Below are 25105 nucleotides of genomic sequence, written 5' to 3' on the forward strand. Positions count from 1 at the left end.
TTATTACACACGGCAATTTTTGTTGACGCAATTCATGGTTTATTAGCGAGGGGCATAAATTTTATATACTGTTACGAATTTACTCTTGCTAGTTTACTTTGTTAGGTTCGTATCTCTGGATTGACAAATAAAATCAACACTGTTTAATTTAATTCAACAACTCTTTATTTCACAACTCGTCTACACTATAGCAGTTTACTCTTAGCACTGGTTGATTACGTTGGCGCTGCCACGGCGATCCCGATTAGGCACAAATCCTCTTGAACCAAATGGGGCGAGCCTCTCCAAATGTACTACTTTCATTTTACATCGTGCTTTCCCATTTCTTTGTATGCGGTATACCACGTCATTAAGTCGTTTCATCACCATATAGGGTCCTTCCCAGGAGATCACCTTCTTCAAAACCTTTTGAATTTGCCGCTTGATCGAACCGGTCCTTCATCTTATTGCTCATCAGATGCGTATGCTGTCTTACCATTAGATGCAATTCATTCATTTCTTCCTTTAAGGCAGAACAATAATCTCCATCATTTCTTACAGCTGTAGGATTCGTTCCAAACTTAAGATCAGCAGGGAGTCGCAGATCAGATCCAAAAATAATCTTTGCTGGCGTGTAACCAGTTGTCTCGTGCTTCGCTGAACGATACGCCAGCAGGAACATCTGGATGCACTTGTCCCAATTCCGTTGATCTTTATCGACGATTTTCCGCAGATGTTCTTCGAGCGTTCGATTGAATCTCTCTACCATCCCATCTGATTGTGGGTGTAACGCTGTTGTCCGTGTCTTGTGGATGCCCAATAATGTACAGACTTCTTGGAAAATGGAAGATTCGAAATTCCTGCCTTGATCTGAGTGTAATTCGACGGGCACTCCGAACCTTGTTATCCAATTTTCTACAAACGCTTCGGCTACTGTCTTCGCTTCCTGGTTTGGTAAGGCATATACTTCTGGCCATTTACTGAAATAGTCCATGACAACCAGTAGATATTTGTTTCCGGCCGTACTGGTTGGGAACGGACCTGCAATATCCATTGCGACTCGTTCAAATGGTGATCCCACGTTGTACTGTTGTAGCCTACCGCGACTTTTGGCTTTAGGACCTTTAGCTGCCATGCACTCTACGCAATTACTTATCCATTCTGCTATGGAATCTCGACAACCGATCCAGTAGAACCGTTATTTAATCTTCTCTATAGTTTTTGTTATTCCAAGGTGCCCTCCACTAGGTCCATTGTGATATTCTTTCAATACTTTTGGGATCATGGACTTCGGTACTATGATCAGCAGACGAGAATGTTTGCCATCTTCGCTTTCCCAGGTACGATGAAGGTATCCATTAACGAGGTTTATGCTGTTCCATTGGGCCCAATATGCTTTTGCAGTTGGACTCTCGCTACTTATTTGTTCCTTTGGTGGTCGTACCCCATTTTCTTTGGCCATTACCAGCTTTGCAAGATCAGGGTCCTCCAGCTGATTGATTCTGATGCGGTGAGGAGTCCAATCATCTTCAGGTTCTATATTCAGTAATCGCACGTCGATTATACCTTCTTTTCCTTCTGATTTGGAGCAATGTTTAAATTCCAGTGGACAAGGGCGATGTGATAATGCATCCGCATTTTTGTGGTGAATTCTCTTTCGGTGTTCTGTTGGTTGTTTCCATTTTGATGGGTTTACTTTTATCTTGCAATTTCGGGCAAAGTGACCCGCTTTTCTACAGTTGAAACATCTGCCTGTTGTATTTACTCGCGGTGCAGCAATTGTCTTCAGAGTCTTCAATATTTCTTCCATCAGCGCCGGTTGTTCCATTTCAACCCTTTGTACTTTGTGTGCTGGTTTACTTAGTAGAGAAGCTGTTTCCTGTGTGAGGGCGTGCGAAACCGTTTCAGCAAACGTTCTTTGTGGCAATGCATATGTGGCGCGTTTGGTGTCCACATCACGAATTCCATTTATGAAGCTTTGAATTTTTACCCTCTCAATGTAATCCACAGGTGCATCTGCATTTGCCAAATGAGCCAGTCGTTCTATTTCAGTTGCGAACTCTTGCAATGACTCGTTCATCTTCTGACCCCTATTTTGCAGTTCGATCTGGTATATTTGTTTCCGATGCTCACTACCATATCGTCTTTCTATCGCACTCATCAATGCCTCATAGTTGTCCCGTTCACAGTCTGGAATAGTCTGAAGGATTTCTGCCGCAGGTCCTTTCAATGATACAAACAAGGACGCTACTTTGTCCGCTGCATTCCAGTTATTGGCCATTGCTGTCTTTTCAAACTGAAGTTTGAAAATTTGAAATGGAATACTTCCATCGAATGTGGGTGCCTTCAATCTTTGATTATTTGTTGATGGTGCAGGGCCATGCACTTCCAGTTCTCGCACACGATTACTTAATTGAAGAACTTCTGCTTTTAAATTTTCTTCGTCATTTTTTAAAGTGCTTAATTCGTCTTCAAATTTTGAAAATTTCTCTTGCACTTGTTTTTGTAGTTGTGTAGTATTTTCCGTAATCTGTTGTACCAAACGATGTTGTTGTGTAAGGCGAGACTCTAACTGTGATGTATTTTCAGCTATTTGCTGTGCCAGACGATTTTCGGTTTGCACTGCATTGTCTGCTATTTGTGATGTATTTTCAGCTATTTGCTGTGCCAGACGATTTTCTGTTTGCACTGCCTTTTCTGCATTTTCAGCTATTTGCTGTGCCAGACGATTTCCTGTTTGCACTGCATTTTCTGTATTTTCAGCTATTTTCTGTATAGCCACTAACAGCATGTTCATGTCCACACTCGATGATGTTCGTTGTTCTTCTACTTTTTCTTCTACCTTTGTAGAAGTTTCTGGCCCAAAAAATTCGAACTCGTCCACGTTAATTCCATCCGCTTCCATTGCTTCACGTAATCGTGCCTGCAGATCCGCCTTTTGCCCGCTTATCGGCAAATTACGCTCCTCCAGTTCCTTTTTTAATTGCTGAATTCTCAATTCTCCGAATTTAACCATCTTGATTTTGGATTATTTGACAATCCCACTTCTGACACCAATTGTTACGAATTTACTCTTGCTAGTTTACTTTGTTAGGTTCGTATCTCTGGATTGACAAATAAAATCAACACTGTTTAATTTAATTCAACAACTCTTTATTTCACAACTCGTCTACACTATAGCAGTTTACTCTTAGCACTGGTTGATTACGTTGGCGCTGCCATGGCTTATATAGCCACACACTTCTCGCTGATGCCGACGTGTCCTTCTAGAATATCGCGTCTGGAAATTACCAGAACATACGGCTATACGGCGCCAGACGCAAGCAGACAGTCGCGTCGCCAGACTCAGCAATTGTTTAACTAGACAAGCAGACAGTGCGGCGCCAGATGTCTATTGTTTCGACAAGCAGACAGCCGTGGCGCCAGATGTCTACAACAAGACAAATGCTATTCCATATACCTACAGCTATTGTTCATAATCAGGGATGCATATAGTAAAACAAATACAACTTAATACTACTTTTTGTAACAATACCAATTAAAATAATAAATTTAAAATGAGAAATGATATTTTGATTTATGCTTGTATACGTTTATTAAATTTAAGACTTCGCTCATTCCCAACCCATTTTGCATAATTATTCTGTAAATTAACAATATTAAAGTAAATATTAATTTTCTTGAAAAATGTTATTTTGAAAATGTACTTTACATACTTTTATAATCGAATATTTAACCGAAATGAAAATACCGTCGGCATACATATGTGTAAATGGGATATGTTGCCTCTTCGAAATTTTCATAGAAATGAAAACTGCGCTGTTAAGCTTAGTACGCAGCTCTCAAGAAACGTAAAAACTTCATATAAAAAAACGCTTAAGAAACGGTCCAGAAACGTTCCTGCGATAAAGTTACTTGTGCTAGTACGCAGCTCTTAAGAAAGCTAGTACTAATTTTTAATACTTTGTTTCAATAAAATGTGAATATGGCAAACCTGGTTTTGCGAAGAAACATCAAATCAACAATTGTTTCTTGCAGGAAATTCGAAGTAATCGTCAAATTCATCCTAAATTAGTTGAAATCATTATTATAAAGTATGTTCCATTTTGAAATGTTGTATAAAACCAACCAATCGTCAACAACATTCCTTAAATCTCAATGAAAATATTTGTGTTACCATACACATACATACATACATACATACGCACAAAGTTTGTTTACTTTGTGTATTATTACACGAGGCGACAAAAGTTGCTAATTCTCGGGCGATTCTCTTTTGCTGTCGCCCAATACCTTCACACGAGCAACTTGTGTTGCGCAACTCTGTTCGAGTTTTTTTCTCATTCTCGTTCACTTTACTTTAACCCATTGTCTACTCTTTACTTTAACCCATTGTCGTTTCTTTTTCCATATGGATATTTGGGCCACTCTATCACATATATTAATCAGTTCTGACAATTAAGAAATACATTTTATTTATAATTCAAAATTAAAACAAAGATTATATGACAGACTTTCACATACATATGTCACCCTTTTCACTATCGTCTGAATCAATTTGTATGGCTTTCTCCATACATTTCACAATATCTTTAATTAATTCGATTTTTTCGTCATACTCCATTTTCTAAAATATTTATATTATATTATGTATATCTGTATACATATTTGCAAATTACTTGCCGAAAGATGAAATTAAATTTTTTAAATATATTCAAAATATTAATTTCAAAAAAATATACTCAAATGCAACTATGTACTACGAAAGAAAGAACACGAATGCCGAAAAACGTCGCAGCGAACTGCTACGAATGAGAACACAAAGCGAGTTGCTGAACACTGGAAACTCGGCGCGATTCTCCTCTCCTCGTCGCCCCCTCGCCTATAAACCAAGAGTTGCCGAGACAAAAGTTGCTGCGTGTAATAAGCGAGTAACAGTTCGCTGCGACGTTTTTCGGCATTCGTGTTCTTTCTTTCGTAGTACATAGTTGCATTTGCGTATATTTTTTGAAATTAATATTTTGAACACATTTAAAAAATTAGTTTCCTCTTTTGGTAAGTAACATCCAAATATGTATACAAATATACATAATATAATATAAATATTGTTACAAAAAGTAGTATTAAGTTGTATTTGTATTGCTATATGCATCCCTTATTATGAACTATAGCTGTAGGTATATGGAATAGCATTTGTCTTGTTGTAGACATCTGGCGCCGCGGCTGTCTGCTTGTCGAAACAATAGACATCTTGCGCCGCACTGTCTGCGTGTCGACTTAAACAATTGCTGAGTCTGGCGCCGTATAGCATTATGTTCTGGTAATTTCCAGACGCAATATTCTAGAAGGACACGTCGGCATCAGCGAGAAGTGCGCGGCTATATAAGCCGTGGCAGCGCCAACGTAATCAATCAGTGCAGGAGTAAACTGCTATAGTGTAGACGAGTTGTGAAATAAAGAGTTGTTGAATTAAATTAAACAGTGTTGATTTTATTTGTCAATCCAGAGATACGAACCTAACAAAGTAAACTAGCAAGCAGTAAATTCGTAACAATATTTTAGAAATTGGAGTATGTCGAAAAAATCGAATTAATTGAAGATATTGTGAAATGTATGGAGGAAGCCATACAAATTGATTCAGGCGATAGTGAAAAGACTGATATGTGTGAAGGTCTGTTATATAATCTTTGTCTTAATTTTGAATTATAAATAAAATGTACTTCTTAATTGACAGAACTGATTAATATATGTGATAGAGTGGCCCAAATAAATATCTATAAGGAAAAAGAAACGACAATGGAATGAGAAAAGAACTTGAACAGAATTGCGCAACACAAATTGCTCATGTAAACGTAATGAGTGACAGCAAAAGAGAATAACAGACTAAGAGCGGGATTCTGTAAAGTCTCATGCAACATTTGGATTTTTGCCGTCGCAAACGTCTCAGCTGATTGCTCTCTCACAACGCAGGGTTGCCAATATCGATATACTGCAGTAATTATCAACTTTTATAATTCAATCTGTTCAATATGTTTGAAATTTTCTTAAAATAACTCAAAATCAGAGTCGAATGCTATTATTTATAAATATATAAACTATTTTTAATAGTTTGTTTTTAGTTTTGATATTTTATATTGTAAAAAATTGTAATTGAAAACAAAGATGTGCTCAAAACTATATATGCGTATTGGGCAATGGCAACATTGTTCAAATGAAAACAAAGCAAAGATGGCTGATTTCTGCGTTTTTACCACGTTTTTGACTGTGCACACATTTTGCCGATAAGGAAGGAAAAGGAAGGAAGGGAGTAGCGTTTTTGACTGGCTAGCCTTTCAATTTGTGACTAGTTACGATTCACTAAACAGTCTCTAGCATTAGTTTCAAAATATTGCCTTAAATTTGAGACCTAGTAGTAAGCAGGTTACAAAACTAATAGCGGGATTCTGTAACCAGTCTCTAGTCTCTATTTGAGACATTTTGAGGCAAAGTCTCAATTTGAGACTAGTTACTATTCACCAAACAGTCTCTAGCGTTAGTCTCAAAATATTGAGACCTGGTAGTTAGCCGGTCACAAAATTAAAAAGAACTCTTGTCTGCCATTTTGAGTATACTGAATAGAGATCATCATAGATATTAATCGATTGCGATCGATTTTTTATATTTTTATTTTATATTTTGTAAGCTACTCAAACACGAAAAGGTTAAAAATAAATTTATGTTACATAAATTTCATAAATATTATGAAAAAGTTCAACATATATTTTTATTTCTATAGATAATTATGTTTTTGACTATGTTATAGAAAATTTAATATTTGTTATCGACAGATTTATTTCCATTCAAGTGTAAAAACATCTCTGAATAATGAAATGTAATAGATTTTCTGACTGTCACTTACAGAATAGCAATATCGTCTCAAGTCTCAAAAATTGTCTCTAACTTAAAATCTCAAATTTAGAGACTTAAGACTGTATCAGAGTACAGAATCACACGGTTAGGCACTACAAAGGGGAAAAAATGGAAACAAACAAATTTTATATAAATATATATGTTATATATATTTTTATACATATATAATAAAAATATATGTTGACTTTGTTTCATAATATTTACGAAATTTATGAAAAATTGATTTATTTTTATACTATGTTCGGACCGACATTGAAAACATGTTTTCGTGGGAAAAACTGGTTTTCGCACGAAAACTTGTGTTTTCGTCCACGTAAAATCTGTCAAATGAAAACACAGTTTTCGCTGAAAACTACTTGAAAACTTACATTCCACTCATTATAATCGGTGCCTGCTCTAGTTTAATCGATTTTTTTGGAAGACATATTTTGCAGGCCCTGAATTGTCACTTCATATTTGTTTACATTCCATATACAAATACAGCTGCCCACTGTTAAGGGGATTCTCTTGTTCCTGCAAAACCCTTGCACGGTGCAATAATTGCAGAATTTTCTTCTTGGTGCAACGGCACAACAAACACACGCAAAAATTTATATGCAATGGCTGTAAAATATGTCAGACCAAAACCCATGTTTATTTTCGTGCCGTCATATATCACTTCTGCAATGGGTGCTCTCTTATCCTTGCATATTTCGGTAAAGGATTTTTGCATTTTGTGTCATCTTGCAACAACAAGAGAATCCCCGTATTGATAGTTGTCAGTGAAAACTCATCGAAAACACACATTGTCGGTCCGAACGACTTACATTCCACAACATACAAATGTGTTTTCAAAATGTTTTCAATGTCGGTCCGAACATAGTATTAACCTTTTCGTGTTTGAGTTGCTTACAAAATATAAAAAAACGACAATCGATTAATATCTATGATGATCTCTATTCAGTATATTCAAAATGGCAGACAAGAATTCTTTTTAGTTTTCTGACCTGCTAACTACCAGGTCTCAATATTAAAGACTGTTTAGTGAACAAATTGAGATTTTACCTAAAAATGTCTCAAATAGAGACTAGAGACTGGTTACAGAATCCCGCTATAAATCAGCTGTGATAATGTAACAGATTTCCGAAGATCGGTTTCAAATCATTTCAATGAAGTGGAATGATTTTGTATGGCGAAATCTTGATACATTTTTAAGATTAGTGGGATAATCCATTCAACAGCCGAATCGATTAAATGTCGGTCTGAACATGGTATAACAGCCCTATTTCGAGAAAACCAGTTGTTTTGTGATCTATTAAATTTATGGATCTCAAAATGTGAAAGAACTACTGAAGAGCATCTGCAGCATTACAGCAAACTATTTATATATTTACAAATAAAATCTTATCCGAAATATCTGAATACAGTATGTATACATTAAGGTGGGCCAAAACTAGTTTTTATTTTTTTTCTTAGTTACCATGAAAATCTCATCTAACATGTCAAAAAACAAGGTTTGATAAGACCTGAGCTCTTAACATTATTATCAAGAGGTGCCTCATCGATATTTTCGATTTCCCATTTAAATAACACACGAAATTTTGTTTTTTTTTATTTGGATTTTTAATGTACACAAACAAAAAATGGGTAAGCGAGAATCAACACTTATTCTTATAGGAAATTTAGATCTACAAAAAAGGTCTAGAACATTTTTTGGCGGAGTCAACTCATTCAAAGTTATTCGTAATTAAAGTCCAACAGAAAATTATAAAAAATAATTTCCACAATTGTTCATCTTATATTACAAATTAATAGCTAATAAACATAACAAATCATATTTTTCGTAAAACTTATCGAGTTTTTAGCGATGTAACCATAGAATTTTCACAAAATATCGATAATCGTTTAATAGAATCAATTTTTTAAGTACTTAATTTAAACAAAAACTTTAAACTCTTCTCTGTGTGAGTGATGACTTAGAAACATTAATCGTTGCCTGAAAAAATAATGTGTCCTATTTGCTCCTGACTTTCGGGAAATGTAAATGAATAAGAGCCATTTTTTAGTAATTATTCGATTGCAATACAACTTTTTATTTCATATCTCTTACATATTGATTATTTCAAAATTAAACTAAACTCTATTTGTTACAATCGGGAAATTTTTGTCGGTGATTTTTAACAACTTGCAATAAACATTGCAATTGTTCTTCATTTTTAGTAAGACATTTGTTGTAGTCCTCTATTAAACCTATTTCTGCTACATCATTGACCACGCTGAGACGCTTAAAAAATACCTGATTCTCTTGATAGCTTTCATCCTGTGACCAAGATTCCACATTTTTGTCAATGAAGTCAGTAGGTAAATCGAATGTTTGAAATATAGTCATTGACTTTTTCGAAATAAAGTCACTCAGATCTACTGATAAGAATTGGTCTGAATTTCCGGGCTCAATTTCAATTTTTTTTTTTGGATCAGTGTTTATTTCTTTTTTATTCAAAGCTTGAATCATTTTCTGTTTCGTGGGTAGAGGCACATTATCATCAAAAAGAGAAATAATGACCAACTGTTTACTTAAATACTACAGGTGATTTTTCATTTTTGAACAAGTTGCTGTTGACACGGAGCTGTTCCCAGTTTTTTACTCAACTAAGTCTTGCATGAAGGTCAGGTCATTGTATGGTGCCAAAATCGCAGAAGGAGCAGTGTACCAAGCTTTTAAATAAATTTTAACGGGAAAAATACAAACTTCACGTAAGCCATCCCAGCGGGATATGGTGGACATTGGTAAGCGAGCAAGGTAAACGATGCAGCATGATTGTATCGCTTACCCCGACCGATGAAAATTAACACGGCGACGTCCTACGAAAAGTAACAGATCACCCCTTTCGCTTACCATAGGGAAGAAGAATTCTTCGATGCCATAGTTAACGAAGATTTCTTTGATGCCACAGTTAACGATGAATTCTTCGATGCCACAGTTAACGAACAATGGGAAAAATTGCATATTTGTATGAAAATAAGTATTATGTGTACAAAAACTCACCTTATACTCGTAGGCCACTCACACTTTTTGTTAAAAAGAAAAATGCACTAGATTCAATACAATTGTTATAAAGGTTTTATTTTATGCGAAATGCACTTAAAAATTGTTATAACAAAATGTGTTTAACTGAACTGAATTATTACAAATTGAAATACTTAGTTTAAAAACGTTAAAAACATATTACGAGTATATATGTATGTATATATAAAATATTCAAAGGTTGAAAACAGCAGGTTTTAAAAAACGTTAAATATACATATGTATATACAGACGGGTAACTAGCGGAAAGATCCGGGATGCTGCCAAAGCGGAGATGTTGGTCGCTACCCATTTAGCCATTATGGTTTTCTTTTATTTTTGTGGCTGAGTCTCTTTTCGTTTTTTTCCAAGCAACGAGACTTGAAGAAACGGCCTTTGGCGAGCTTCATACTTTTTTGAATTTGGTGAATATACTCCGATTCGGTGAAGCCTTCAACTTTCACACATTCTACAAAAAGAGTATGTTTATAAATTTGAAGCTATGTCCTTCAATGTTAAAAACAGGAAAAACTAACCTAATAGTAACCAACTTTTTGCTTGATGATTTGACGAAATAATGAAAAAATTTACTTATAAATTTTATTCCATCAATTTGTATTTGTCGTTTTTTACGTACTTACTTGACTTGTGAATATGAACACAGTAGAATTTAGCCGCATAGCTTACTTTTATGCATTACCTGGTATCGAAGAATTCTACATAGAATTTTCTTCGAAGAATTCTTCAAAGAAAAATGTAAGCGGCGAACCATTATTCTGCATAGCTTACTTTTATGCATTACCTGGTATCGAAGAATTGTACATAGAATTTTCTTCGAAGCATTCTTCAAAGAAAAATGTAAGCAGTGAACCATTATCCCGCTGGGATTGAATTCTCGCGCTGTTAGTTTAAATTCTTCTCTAGAGAGAAAAATTTTTAACGAATAAATGGCTTTTGCCATCCAACGAGCATGGTGTGCTGGACCTGGATATTTAAACGTAAAGTTCGGTTTTGGCTTTTCCCCAAAAAAAATCAGCGATAGCTTAAGAAGTTCTTTATAGTCATCTCTTGGTTGAAAAACTTGTAAAGTAGACATACAAATTTCAATTTAAATTGTATTGTTGAGTGAGGAAAATCTGATATGTTCATCAAGAACACATTGCGTTTATATTTTTTATAAAGTCTAATTTATGAACCCTTAAATTTTCTTCAATCAAGGTTACTAATGTTTGTTTGCTATTGGATAATATATGTATACTTTATTAACAGTACTATCGTCCATTCCAACCTTGAAATTGGATTTATTGAAATTATCCCAATTATTCTTAAACCTAGAAAAGAACTGAACATTTAGGCCTAAAGTGGTTGGCCAATACACCTCAAACACACCTTTCAAAACAAGCTCAAAGATGTGACGGCGACAAGGTAAATGAATCAACTCTTGATTCAAAGCTTTTTCTAATTCAGCACAAGTCCCATGATGAATTACTAAAAATTAAAACAAACGTACAATATTTATTATTGAAATAATTAGCTTATATCTCATTGATAACCGACCTGTATTGACAGCTGCTGTGTCAAAACACATCCCTTTGACATATGAACTAATACCCCACTGCTTGAGAGTTTCCAGAATGGCAACTGCTTGATCACTGGCTTCGGCACTCCCAACAATTGTTTAGTACCACATGATGTCAAAATAATTGGAAGTCTATCTACAGTATCAGTTCCCGTGATATCGGTTAAAGGGATCCCGTCCCAGTGCACAATATAATTATCTTCAGGCCTCAACCCATCTTCTAACCCCTTTGTAATTTCTGTACGTAAAACATTACGACTGCGCTGAATAGTCTTATAGCTTTAAATTAACTCCAACTCTCTTCAGAGTTGCAGAAATAATATACATAGCATTCCTACTAGAAACGTTTGAACGATCTAATGCACCAACCAATCCTGGTGTCATAACTTTAATTTTTGAAACAAAAGGGGGAGTTAATTAATTTTAATAGTGTGAGACTGATTTTGAGGTTAAGCTTACTGATGATTGAGATGTTATTATGTCATATTCTTGTCTGGTAATAGGAAGTTCAGTATCTCTTACCGGCTGTTCTGCAATTGAAAATTTGATTATATTTATGAACAATTTATATAGCTACACATGCCTCAGGATGATCATCATGATGATTTTGGGTCACATCTTGATTCAAGTATTCGAACTACTGACTTAGATGTAGAAAAACGAAACTTCGAAATTGCAGTCAATGTGTTGGCTGACATTAGGAGCAAGTTAGTCATTGATAATTTTCCAGTCGTTGCTGAATATGTTGCACCAACTGTTACTGGACTGGATATTGGTCAGGCTATGATGTTGAAAAATAATGCTACTTGGTATGCTGATCACATACGTGAGTCACAATATTTTTTACAAATAGTTAAATGTGAAACTATTGCATGTTGCGGTGTAAGACGTTCTAGTCTTTGGAAATTATTAAAAGAAGGATTTTTACCACCACCTGTGTTAATTAAACAAACATCAGAAGGTTATGGAGTCACAGGGTGTGATGACAAAGACGCTAAGTTTGCTCCATTATTACTACAGGTATTATTAAATCTCCAAGCATCATCCCATCTGAAACAAGTTCCATATGATAGTTATTGCCGTAGTGTGGAGACATACTTATTTAAAAGATCGTGTAGTATATGTGGACTATATTTTTTTTCATATGAAGCCACCAATCAACACAAACAATCACATAAAAAACAAGAGCTGTTACCTATCGAAAATTCGTCCTCAAAGGATTGCGGCTAGACGTGCCCGAGATTTCTCTGCTCAATGAATGATGACGATGCTTTATGTATGGAAGAAGGCGATGTTGATACGAAAGATGTTCCTGACATCCAAATTCAGAACGAAAATGAAGTGCCTGATTTACCAGGAATAAATGATTTAAAGGAGTGGGTCACAAGTCCATGGGCACAAGATGATTAAGTTTTGTATTTTTAATTAGCATAATTAAGTATCTATTATTTCTTGACTAGTCATTCATTGTGTCTGTATTTTAATATTTAACTAAATGTTTATTTTAGTAAAGATTATTCAATAAATATAAGAATAAGTAGAATAACCTGTTTTTTTTTATTTTTTGATAAATCCATAAAATTGGTAAATGTGTGACGTCACGAAAGGGGGGAGGCTAGTTCAAAATGTGACAACTTGTGACAAGGACGGGGGGAAGGGTTAAAAAGTCCTTAAATTCGTGTGACGTAATTTATGGATGGCCCCTTAAGGGGTTAGGGGTAGTTAGAAAAAAAATGTGTCATACTTGCTCCTGACTCTCGGGAAATGTAAATTAATAAGAGTAATTTTTCAGTAATTTTTCGATTGCAATACAACTTTTTATTTCATATCTTTTACATATTGATTATTTCAAAATTAAACTAAAGTTTTTTTGTTACAATCGGGAAATTTTTGTCGGTGATTTTTAACAACTTGCAATAAACATTGCAATTGTAGTTAGAATTTTTACGTTGATCCGATAAATTTTAAGTTATTCGACAAATAACAAAGAGAGCTCGGGCACTTCAAAGCGCTAGTGTGAAACTTTAAACGCGTTTTTCTCAAAACTATGTTTTTTGAACTGGTGATAACTGTAACTCGAAAACGCAGTAGATTTTAATGAAATTTATACAGCTTTTAGAATACATAATAAATTTCGATTTTTTAAGACAAACTGCTGATTTTTTCCCAAAAATTTAGAAAAAAATTTCCTGAAAACAAAAAAATCCTTCGATCAGCCCGAGTTTATCTATTTATAAAACTAATTTTTTTGTTCGATTGATTTTAGATGAATCTCCAAGGACTTATGGTTGTCGCCGCACGTCCCTTTTTTTGGAACTGGGTCAACACAAACACCTATAACTTTTGAAATAAATTTTTGTTTTGAAATTTTCGTGACTTCAAATCAACACATTATCTACACACATATGTATCTATAATAATGCCATATTACTACTTTTGTAAAATAACACTACCCCTAACCCCTTAAGTAAATCGGTTTGCAACTCATTTTTAGATAACAGCAAAAACTTGCGAATCAAAACGGCACAAGATATCAGACAGTAATAGCAGAAACAGCCAAAAACGTACATAGAATCGTGGCCCGTGTCAGCTGATACGACCAATCTTATGGGCGCGCAATGTAAGTGAACGGCAAAAAACACTACTCCCTTCTCTCTTTGCCGTACAATGCCGCTACTACTCAGGGGAGAAAATTGAAGAATATGAAAAGAAGCATCGGCTAGGAAAACAATACATCTAAATAATGAGGCGAAGAAACCATTTGAACAGCTAAAAAATGCGTTAATATCTGATGACGTAATACTATCTACAATATCCCAATTTCAATAAAGAATTTATATTAACTACAAACGCCTCTGACCACGCGATAGGAGCTGTACTCTCTCAAGCTGACATATCAATTGCTTTTATATCGAGAACTCTATCAAAAACTGAAGAAAGTTACGAGACCGCAAAAAAAGAAATGTTAGCTATATGTTGGGCAGTAAAGACTTTCAAACGTCACCTTTTTAGTGGTTGTAAATTAAAAATTTATACAGATCACGAACCACTCACACACGATTGTAATCATACCTAGCTGAGTACAATAATTACTTCAATAAAAGAAACGCAACATAGTGCTCAAAGCTCTCCTCATCTTCTTATTCCCAGCATTGGGGTATACGTGCTTTTAAAAACTAAATTTTTATTTACAAAGAACATCCTCTTGACTATAAGTTTATCATTTCATTCCCTACATTCCATAGACATACCATTTTTCAACTAACATATTTTGATGGTAATTTAAAAGAAATATTGAGAAAGTACTTAAATCCTTCATAAACGGCATCTACAAGACAGAAGATGTAATGGGACTGTTTCAAATATTATATCCAGAACATTTTAGATCCTTCAAAATAAGATTCACTCAAATGAAAGAAGGAGACATAAATGAAAAGGACCAAGACGAAATTATTTTACGGACTCACAACAGAGCTCAGCAAAATAAAATGTAATTACCGGAGAAATATTATTTCCCTAAAATGAGACAAAGAATAGATACACTGATAAAACAATGCCAAGTATACAAAAAAGAAAAATATAATAGCCATCCCTCAAATCCAGCAATTACACAAACCATTGTATAAACCTACAAGTAACCAATCCTTTATTTTTCACTAACACATATGCAAAAATCTACTACAAATTAGGCATTTGGCACGGGTTGCCCCTAAATATTCTACTACAAATTAGACACTTGGTTCGGGTTGCCCCCAAATATTCTACTACTAAAACGTTCAAATGCCTCAAATCTGCTATAGTGTGTTGCCGTGTTAGGTTTTATTATTATTGTATCAATATATTATTAAAAGTTTCCAATTTTATAAAAAAATATATATATAATATTTAAATATTTACAAGTTGATTGTTATGACTTGTATTGTTAATGTTTACAATGGAATTGTACCTGATTTTTTATATTTATTTTGGTTTTTGTTTAAATAGTTTCCAGTTGATTGTTTTGACATATATTGTCAATGTTATATTTTTAATGTAATTAATATTCATGAATTGTACCTGACTTTATATATTTATTTTTGTCTAGTCATATTTTTTATAATAAGTAGATTGATTTAAAACTATATATATAAAAATGGTGAAAATAGGGGATCCTGGGGAACGAACACCCAAAAAAGATGGGTAGCGCGCCTACATTGCAACTTCAGAAGTGGTGAGGAAGAGCAATAAATATCCAATAAACTTTTGTTTCAAAAAATATTCTTGAAAGTTTTCATTAATGTTTTCCGTTACAAATACTTTTTCACAAAAAAGTTGATCGACTACATTTCTTTTAATTACATCTCTGTGCCTAAATAAGGCAGATTTTGATCAGCTGATCTCAGCTGTGAAAAATTCTTGGAAAACAGCTGATTCTTTTGTAACTTGTAGGTTTATACAATGACACAAACCAAGAATGTTAGAGGAAGAGATTACGCAATGCGCTTGTTTGCTTTCAGTCAGCTGTTCTTGCTGACGTCACGGTTGACTTATTATTCGCCCGCGCTATTGAAAGTGAATTCGAATTGTGTTTTCAAGTGTTGTATTAATTGTTAAATTCTGTATTTTTAAAATGCGTTGTGCAGTGTTCGGTTGTAATAATAACAATGGTAAAAATAGTGAGGAAGAGGAGATTTTTTCATTTCCCTAAGGATAAAGCCGCATTAAAACAATGGATTCATTTTTGTCGTCGGACGGACAAAATTAACGTTAAAAATGCGTGCGTTTGTGAAATGCACTTCGCGGCAGAAGCTTTCGAAAGAAATTTGCAGTTTGAAATGGGTAATTAGCATTTTGATAACAATAATTTTACTTTTGTAACCCAACACACTTGCAGGTTTAAGTTCGCGAAATCCAACGAAGTTGCTACCCAGCGCTTTTCCAACATTAACCACTGCTCCTGCAGAGGCTAATGAACGGCAGAAAAGGATGGAGTCTCGTTCCAAAAAAGAGATGTTGACAACAATCTTGAAGAATACCGACGCTGTTGAAGTAATTCAAGAAAACGAGGTTGGAGAGGCACCTCAAAGTGCAGAAGAGGTCATCGGTGAGAAAGACAAAAAAATACTGTATGTATGTTGCAAAATATATTAAAGTTCATTAAGTTCATAACCACTGTTTTTATCCTAAACCAACAGATATGTTGATGGAGAGAGCCTTGCAAGCAGTATTTGACGACTTAAATGGTACTGATTTGCATATGTGTACATACATATGTGCAAATTACGTCCAGAAGCATTTAGATTTAAGTAATTTTGTTAATTGTAACACCAAAATAAAAGAATTATTTTTCAGAGCTAGAATGTATTTTAGGATTCGTTCTTTAAATAAAAACATAATTGAACATATGTTTAGTAAAAAAAGAAAATTAAATAAAACAATAAATTGATACTTGGTTACAAAATATTCAATCTTTTTATTTACATAAATGTATATGGTTGAAACAAACACAGCAAAGATTGTCTCTTTTTAAATAATACAATGAAAATTCAATTAAATGAATATGTATATAAATGTTCACTATAAAATATTCACTTATAATGATATCTTTTATTAATATTAAATTTTGATGATATTCATGATTTTGTATGCCTGCAATACAAAATTGCTTCTTATTGCGAAGAAAAACAAACAACTGAAAATCAGCTGATTGCAAGTTGGTCAACCGTGACGTAGATGTGCAGAACGAACAAAATTTGAACTCGTCATTGCGCAATCTTGTTTCTATCATTCTTGGACACAAACTCCAATACTCGAGTTTCCTGGACATACACTTCATATAGACACAGTCTCAACTAAAAAAAAATTGGTTTTACCTAAGTGTGCACCTAAGTACGTTATAGTAGATAACGAGAGGTCTCTTAATTTTGCAACTATTACTTTAATGATGAAAGACCAGCTAGGTATAGATACTTATAAAACCCCGCATTGCAAAAGTTCAGTAAATGGATAGGTTGAAAGATTTCTCTCCACCCTTTCAGAAATTATATGAAACATTCCGTAACAAAAAAACGACCACTAGAAATATTTTTCGGCAGAAACGTGAGCACACATACTGAACAATACGAAAAAAGCAGATAGAATAACATACAGAAACTAAAACAAAAATAGAAAACTGACCTAGAAAACCATAACAACGACTGCAAAACAATTAAAACTTACATACCAGGAGAGACAATATTTGTTAAACAAAATACCAGATTGGGATCTACTATATAAAAAGGAAATTGTAAAAGAAAACAAACACACAACAATTATCACAGAAAAGGTATAATCTGAAAGTGAGTGAAATGTCAAATAACAAGAATAAAAATTTTTATATATACATATGTATATATTATGTAAACACAAAAAATAAATAAAAATTAAAAAAATTATATTAAAAAAAAAGTTTTTCTAACTTTTATGATTCACTATTACAGGATTATCTTGCTTTTATTATGGTTGCCAATAACAATGGCAAATCTAGACGAACTACGGAACTTTACGGACGCGCATACCATTACAATCTATAAAGGGATAGGGAAATTACAGACATCATCTATAAAGTTAATTCACTTAATAGATATTCAACAAATAGAAATTGAACTGCTAAAAATGCAAGAGCATACCGTTAAAGATCTTAAAACGAAAGAAAAGATAATTTATTTAATCACGTTTTTTTAGTGATGCCCAAACCGTATTGTGCAGTAGCAGCACATGTATACGCAAATTGTTGTACTTTTACAGTAGCTTTGTGTTGTTATTATATTATTATTTTTTTTTTGTTTTTAAAGTAAAAAAATATTTTAATGATTTCTACAAACAAGAATTTGAATTGGTCTGGTTCATTGTCGATAACTATACTTTTTATATCTAAGAATGGTTGTAAAAGTTCTATATTTTTTTCTTCTAAATTCGATTTGTCTTCAATATATTTTACTGTCAAAAATTTGGAAAAAGAATCAACGCACGTAAGAAATTTTAATTTCTGAGCGAAAAAAATGTTGATGTGAAATTGTTCTCCCTCTTTTTGTGGTATAGGAGCTCTCCCTATTGGAATTGGTTTTGGATGTCTTTCATATTTATTTGTGTTGCTTATCTGCAGTTTATTGCATATTGTTTAAATTACTTTATCATTAAAGGCCAATAACATTGTTGCCTTATTTGTGCCAAATTTTCCCTATAATTTCTATGCGCTCTACTATGGGTTTGTTCTTCTTCTTTATTAGTAATATCATTCGGGAATACTTTGGTATATTATAAAAATTTGATTGTCGGAAATGCTTCTTTCAAAATGTTTTTTATTGCGTACAGTACTTCAGGTGTGCAGAATATTTCAGTAACTATTTTTGGATTTATATATTCTTTTAAAATACCAACTATATTTTGTGGTATGCCGTATTCAATTAGAAATCTTTTGTTATTAAGACTGATATTTTTGCCCCATTATCGATTACTATTTGTTGTTTGAAATGATTTAAAGGCTTTTTTGTTTCGTTAATTTGGTATTCATCGCTGCTTTCTGCAGAATGTTGGGTTTCTATTATAGAATTGTCTGAGTGACTTAATTCGCTTGAATTTGTTAAATTATTTAAAAATTACCTTGGCAATGCGTCAGCAACCACATTCGTTGCTCCCGGTTTATAAATTATTTTTGGTGAAAATTCTTCTCTCTCTCTATCTTTTTATTTTTACGTTTGGATTTTTTTTCAGACATTGCGAATGCCAATGGCTGATAATCTGTTTGGATTTCTAAATCCCTTACTGCATAAAGATAATGTCGTAATGTTTTCAATGCCCATACTATGGCGAATAATCCCTTTTCGAATGTAATTGGTCTTCTTGCTTGGGATAAGCCTGCACCTACAGCTATATTTTTCGTTAAATTTTTTAAAATCGATAACCATTCTTCGTTTGGTGTCGAACGGCTCGGAAAGGTCCTTCCCGATCCTTATGGAGCTTTTGGTGTTGCCCAACGTCAGTTTACACAGTCGTATTAGTGTTGCGGGGATACCAAATTCAGACATCGCGGTATAAAGGGTGCTCCTTTCGTGCTCACTTAACAACAAGCAGAGGGAACGTTTTGCTTATGTAATGCACAATGTCAGGAAGGAGTGGGTGGAACCCGGCTTATAACGACTATGTATCAGTAAAACGAATTTTTAGGAGCAGTGTTTTACTTTGGATGTATTCCAATTATCGTGTTTGGTGACTTAAAACAGTTGCCACCAGTAGGAGATCGATGCAAATGCTGGAGCAAATAATTTCAATACCACAAAACTGGCGAACACGATGACCGACGAGTTCATTTCGACTGCGAAGAATACAATTAAGTCAAGTTCCTTAACAGAACGGGCAAACATATTAGAAGCTGTGAAGGGTTTCAAGCCATCAGAAACTCAGGGGATGCTTCATACATTGCAGCTCAAAACATCGATTAAATATATGGTAACAGTCAACATAAGCACGAGTAATGGATAAGTAAATGGTGCTACAGGGGAATTAATGCAAGTGGATACCGAATTGCCTGGACCAGAAAGTACAGTGGTGCGACTATGGATGAAATTCGCAGAATCAAGAGTTGGAAGCTTTGCACGTTCCAAACAACCTCATAGTCGCAATGCAGATTGGCCACCAATTATGAGCGTGGCCCGATCATTCCAATACAAGCAAAATGAACAAATAATCATAGAACGTAGACAGTTCCCTGTCATTCCAGCTGAAGCCATCACGAAACATAAAAGCCAAGGTGGACCACACACACCTGTATATGTAGGATGTAACAGAGTCATAAATGCCAATGGATTAGAGGAGTATATAATCGGGAAATTTTCTTCTCCGAACCCATTTGGACAGCGGGATCCCATTAAAACTCAACTTAAGAGATTGAGGACAGAAGGTGCGTGGACGACATGCTTCCGATTTTTAGCCGAAAAATCGAAACAAAGCCTGGATATTTATTACCAAAATTTAAGGAGTCTAAACAAGCATATTGCGGATATCTAATCAGATAAACTGATTTATACTGCTGATATTCTGTGCTTTGCTAAGACTTGTGCTTTATCTCAAGAAGAATTTCCAATAGAGGGTTATAATGTTATTGCACGCCTTGATGGCGAAACAAGGTAACCCCGACGACGCCCGGCCAACTCCAAACAAGATCGGTGCCCAGGATCATACCCAAGGAACGTCACAGGTTCAGCAAACGTTTACCAACTATTACACGTAAACAATTCGACAGTTTCTTTATTACTTGTGTTCAGGAACTCCACGTCTAGACTGCCAAAATTTAGAGAGCAAGTGGTAAATAATATCCGTTAGATAAATAAGCAGTTTAATGGACTATCAGTAGTCCGTGGAGGCTTTAACATATGACGCCTCACAGCAACTGACGATTTAGAGGCTCGATTACAACAGTTGGGACTTCAGTCAACATTGGACAACGCCGCCACAACAAAATAGCAACAGATTGGGTATGGTCAAACATGGATCCATCAATGACCTCATGTATCACTTATGAAACATCATATAGCGATCATGACGGAATATTTTTAAGTTTTAGAAAATAGATATGTTTTATATGCAGTTTTTTTGCCATGAAGTTTATGTTAAATTTGACGTGGTATCTTCACGAAATTCAACATGTATTACTGCTTAAGATAATAACATAATCTCAGCAAAAATTGTTCATATCGGATTTCTATAGTATATAGCTTCCATACAAACTGGACACATAGTTACTAAATGAAATACACCTGTGAAGGGTATATTAGCTTTGGCGCAACCGAAGTTAACGTTTTTTCTTGAAGAACTAGTAAAATGTTTTCCTTTGGTCAAAAATCACTGGCCTCTTACGTCTTCATAGGGATGTAGGGCAGGTCGCTTCCAAGCTGGTGCATTCTGGGTAACGCTAAATGACCTGCGGCCTTCACGGCCTAACAACTCCCTGGACGATGTTTGGCTTTGGACTTGTTTTTGGAGAAACGTTTGTATTGGATTTGGTAGAACCCTGGGCTGGTGGGGGCGGTATTCTGACACCTGAGTACGATGAGGTGACACTCATCAGAAATGGCTGACGGGCTAATGTCGCAACCGTCCTCGTCCCGTTAAAACCCTGGCAGGCCTCAGAGTACGTTCCCCCAGAGGAACCTCTGCTAGAGTTATGAAAGGATCCACGGGGGGTAGAAGCAAGGCAGCTTTAGCAAGGAAGCTAAAGTCAGACCGCCGACTGGCGGCCAAGATCGTGGAACGCTACGGTGACAAGAATGTTGGTGAGGTTTCTGAGCAATATGCTTGTACACTCGAGTGGGCCAGGAAAGTGCTGAGCGAGGACGATAGGGTAGGACCGGAAGTTAAGAGGAGAGAACTGGCGGTCAAGCGGCAGAGGTCGCACGAGGGAGAAACCTCCCTTGGTAAGAAACCGTAAACGGGAAAGGTGCCAACCTTTAGCGAGATCGCTAAAGGCGCTGGGGCTACAGTACTTGGGATGCTCGATCGCAGTAGGAAGGACGGTGCCATCTCCCATGATGAATGGAAGAGGGTAGCGGCGGCTATCTCGTCGGTCTTCCTGAGGGTGGTCAAGGAAAGCCCTGGGCCACCCCCAAAATGTGTGAGTGCCAGTTGGCACCAAGGGCTCACAAGCTGTGCTGACGAGAGATTGGCCATCTTGTATAAGAGGGCAGTCTCTCAGGTGGGGAAAGTTTAGAAGGGAGCCAAACTTGAGGCCGTGGCCGAAGAGGATCTTCCTCTTCGTCCTAAGGCTCGCGTTTGGCTGCCGGCCGAACCTTCCTTTGCGAGCGAGATTGAGGAAATCCTCAAATATTGCAATCCCTCACTTCTAACGCAGGACTGGAAAGTGTTAAGAATAGAGAAAACCGATGAACCGTATCGGCAAGCGCTGATAATGCTAAACACGGAATCCATCGGTCCAAAGGGAGCCATTAGCTATGGTTTCGAAATGGTAGTGCTGAAAGTACTTCCATCAGATGCCAGAGCTGATGGCACCCAAGCTGCGGCGGCTGCGGTTGTGGCAAAGGGTGCTGACGGTCAAATGACTTTGAAATCGACCCGAATCTCTCGGATGTGGCAAGTACTGGGGGCGGTTCGTCGATCGGCGACTCCGTCCTCAGCCTCGAACAACTGTTTGAGGAGGTGAGGGTCGATCACGACTTGTGCGCTGAATTAGCGCTCCTGGAGGAAAGTCTGAAGGACGAAATTCCTCCAGATTAACCTCCAGCATGCGAAGGCGACCTCCGCTCATCTATTGCTCCGTCTGGAACAAGACGGAGCTGACGTCGTCCTGATCCAGGAACCGTGGCTGACAGGTAACGGGATCTCTGGATTGAGGACAAAGAGCCATAGGCAGGTAGGAACAGAGCCTGCATGATGGAAAGGAATGAACTAACGGTATTTCTTTTACCCAGCAACGCTGACGTAGTGACAGCGAAGCTGGAGTGTGACAACGGAGATTTCTGGCTTGCATACATGCCACATGATGATGAGGGAGGAGCCACCTCCCTTACTGCCGCTTAAGACTGGCACTGGCGTCATCATCGGCTCCGACGCTAACTCGCGACACCAAATCTGGGGTAGCTCGGATACCAATAATAGAGGTGAGTCCCTTTTTGATTTCATTATTAGCGAAAATCTTCGCATTTGTAACAGGGGAAACTCTCCTACCTTCGTGACCGCAGGCAGGGAGGAGGTTCTCGACCTCACCCTAACCTCAGAAAGGATTGCCCCGCGGATCTCGAGCTGTAGGGTTTTCGACGATCACTCCTTTTCAGATCAGAGGTACATCGAGTTTGGTTTAGTCGGAGAAGGTTCGCCTAGGAAATTTTTCAGAAACCCTAGGAACACGGATTGGGAAGGTTACCGCAGGAGGCTTCGGCAAACTCTCCCACACGCACCGGGGGTGGACTTATTGGCCACTACCGATGCGGTGGAGGAGTGGGTTGAAGTCTTCAGCTCGGCGTGCAGCGGTGGAGAGGTCCTGTCCACTGAAATCACCGAAAGGCAAAGGGAAACCTCTATGGTGGACTACAGAGCTCTCAGATATCAGGGCATAATGTAGACGTTTATTGAACAGGGTCCACAAAAGTGGGTTATCTGGTGACTGGGCTTTGTATAAAGCAGGACTTTCTATTTACAAGTCCGAGTTAAGAAAGGCTAAGAGGACCTCGTTGAAGAACTTCTGTGACCTGTCACGAGTCCTATAGATTCAGGCGCAAAAAGCCCAGTGTCCCTGGGGTATCTCAAGGACGCAAATGGGAAGTGGGCCCTTAGTAGTGAAGGAACACTTCAAATGCTTCTCGACGCTCACTTCCCGAGCAACATGCCCTCTGTGAGGGGATCTCTCGGGGTGCCGCATGACGATTGCGCGGCCTTTGTCGGCATCCTGGATGAGCGACACTTGACGTGGGCGATTAACTCGTTCAAACCAAGTCCCCGAGACCAGACGGTATCATACCAGCGCAGCTGCAACAGGCTGTTAAGGTGTCATGCAGCTGGTTGGGACCTATCTATGCGAACTGCATCAGATTAGGTTACATCTCGGGAGTCTGGAGACGAGTCAAGGTTACGTTTATCCCGAAGGCTGGCAGGGGTTCCCATGTCACGGCCAAGGATTTCAGGCCAATCAGCCTCTCCTCCTTATTGCTAAAGACTCTGGAGAGACTGATGGACTGGTATATAAGGAGGCGCATTCCGAGAGACTACCTGTCAGGAGCATAACATGCTTATCATAAAGGTGGGTCAGTAGATACTGCCTTGCATACTATCGTGTCATGGCTCGAGGAAGCCATTGAAGTCAAAGACTTCGCTGTTGAGACCTTCCTTGATATAGAGGGAGCTTTCAACAATATCCTGCTTAAGGCAGTAGTAACTGCTCTTGACGGTCTTGGATTTGGATCGAACCTCAAGCACCTCATTCTCAGTCTTCTGTGAGACAGAGTGATCGAAACAGAATGCTGGCTCCTTCTCTGACCATATATACGACGAGGGAGGTATGGGTGGGAAGAAGACGTTGAAGGAGAGAAGCCGACTAGTGTAGTGTATTCCAGGCTGAGGTCGCAGCCATCAAGGTAGCAGCTGATTTGCTGCTACGGAGTGCATTCACTTTCAGAGAAGTGACTATTCACTCAGATAGTAGAGCGGCTATATTAGCCTTGAACTAATTCGTAGTGCATTCAGGGTTGGTCGAAGAATGTCTAACGTCGCTATCTCTACCAGCTAGAGTTTTTGTGATTAGACTGGTATGGGTGCCGGGCCACAGCGGAATTGCAAGTAATTGCAAAGCTGATGAGTTAGCCCTAGAATCATTATCGGTAGAATGGGAACGGATCGGTGCTCCTGTATCTTCTTGTGTTCTACTACTAGATAGCTGGGCAACGCGGATGCTAGTCCAACGCTGGGCCAGCATCGGTACTTGTGCGGTTGCAAAAGTCTTCCGGCCCAGGGTAGATTGCAGGAGATCTAACGATCTCTTACCCCTCGGTAAGACTAACCTCTCATTATTAATGGGACTTTTAACAGGCCACTGTCCTATTGGCTTACATGCGGTAAGAATGGGTATCTTA

At 36.9% G+C, this 25105-nt stretch overlaps 1 non-coding gene across 1 annotated transcript; it reads right to left on the bottom strand.

Moving 5' to 3' along the window:
• Nucleotides 1–8852: 8852 nt before the first annotated feature.
• Nucleotides 8853–17380, bottom strand: LOC105226680 (uncharacterized). Its single transcript, XR_007421282.1, has 3 exons — nucleotides 11970–17380; nucleotides 11489–11896; nucleotides 8853–11419 (listed from the first exon to the last, which is right to left on the bottom strand). It is a non-coding gene; the product is annotated as an uncharacterized LOC105226680 (transcript).
• Nucleotides 17381–25105: the final 7725 nt, after the last annotated feature.

The sequence above is a fragment of the Bactrocera dorsalis genome, chromosome 1 (assembly GCF_023373825.1).
Source record: "Bactrocera dorsalis isolate Fly_Bdor chromosome 1, ASM2337382v1, whole genome shotgun sequence".
Classification (NCBI taxonomy): domain Eukaryota; kingdom Metazoa; phylum Arthropoda; class Insecta; order Diptera; family Tephritidae; genus Bactrocera; species Bactrocera dorsalis.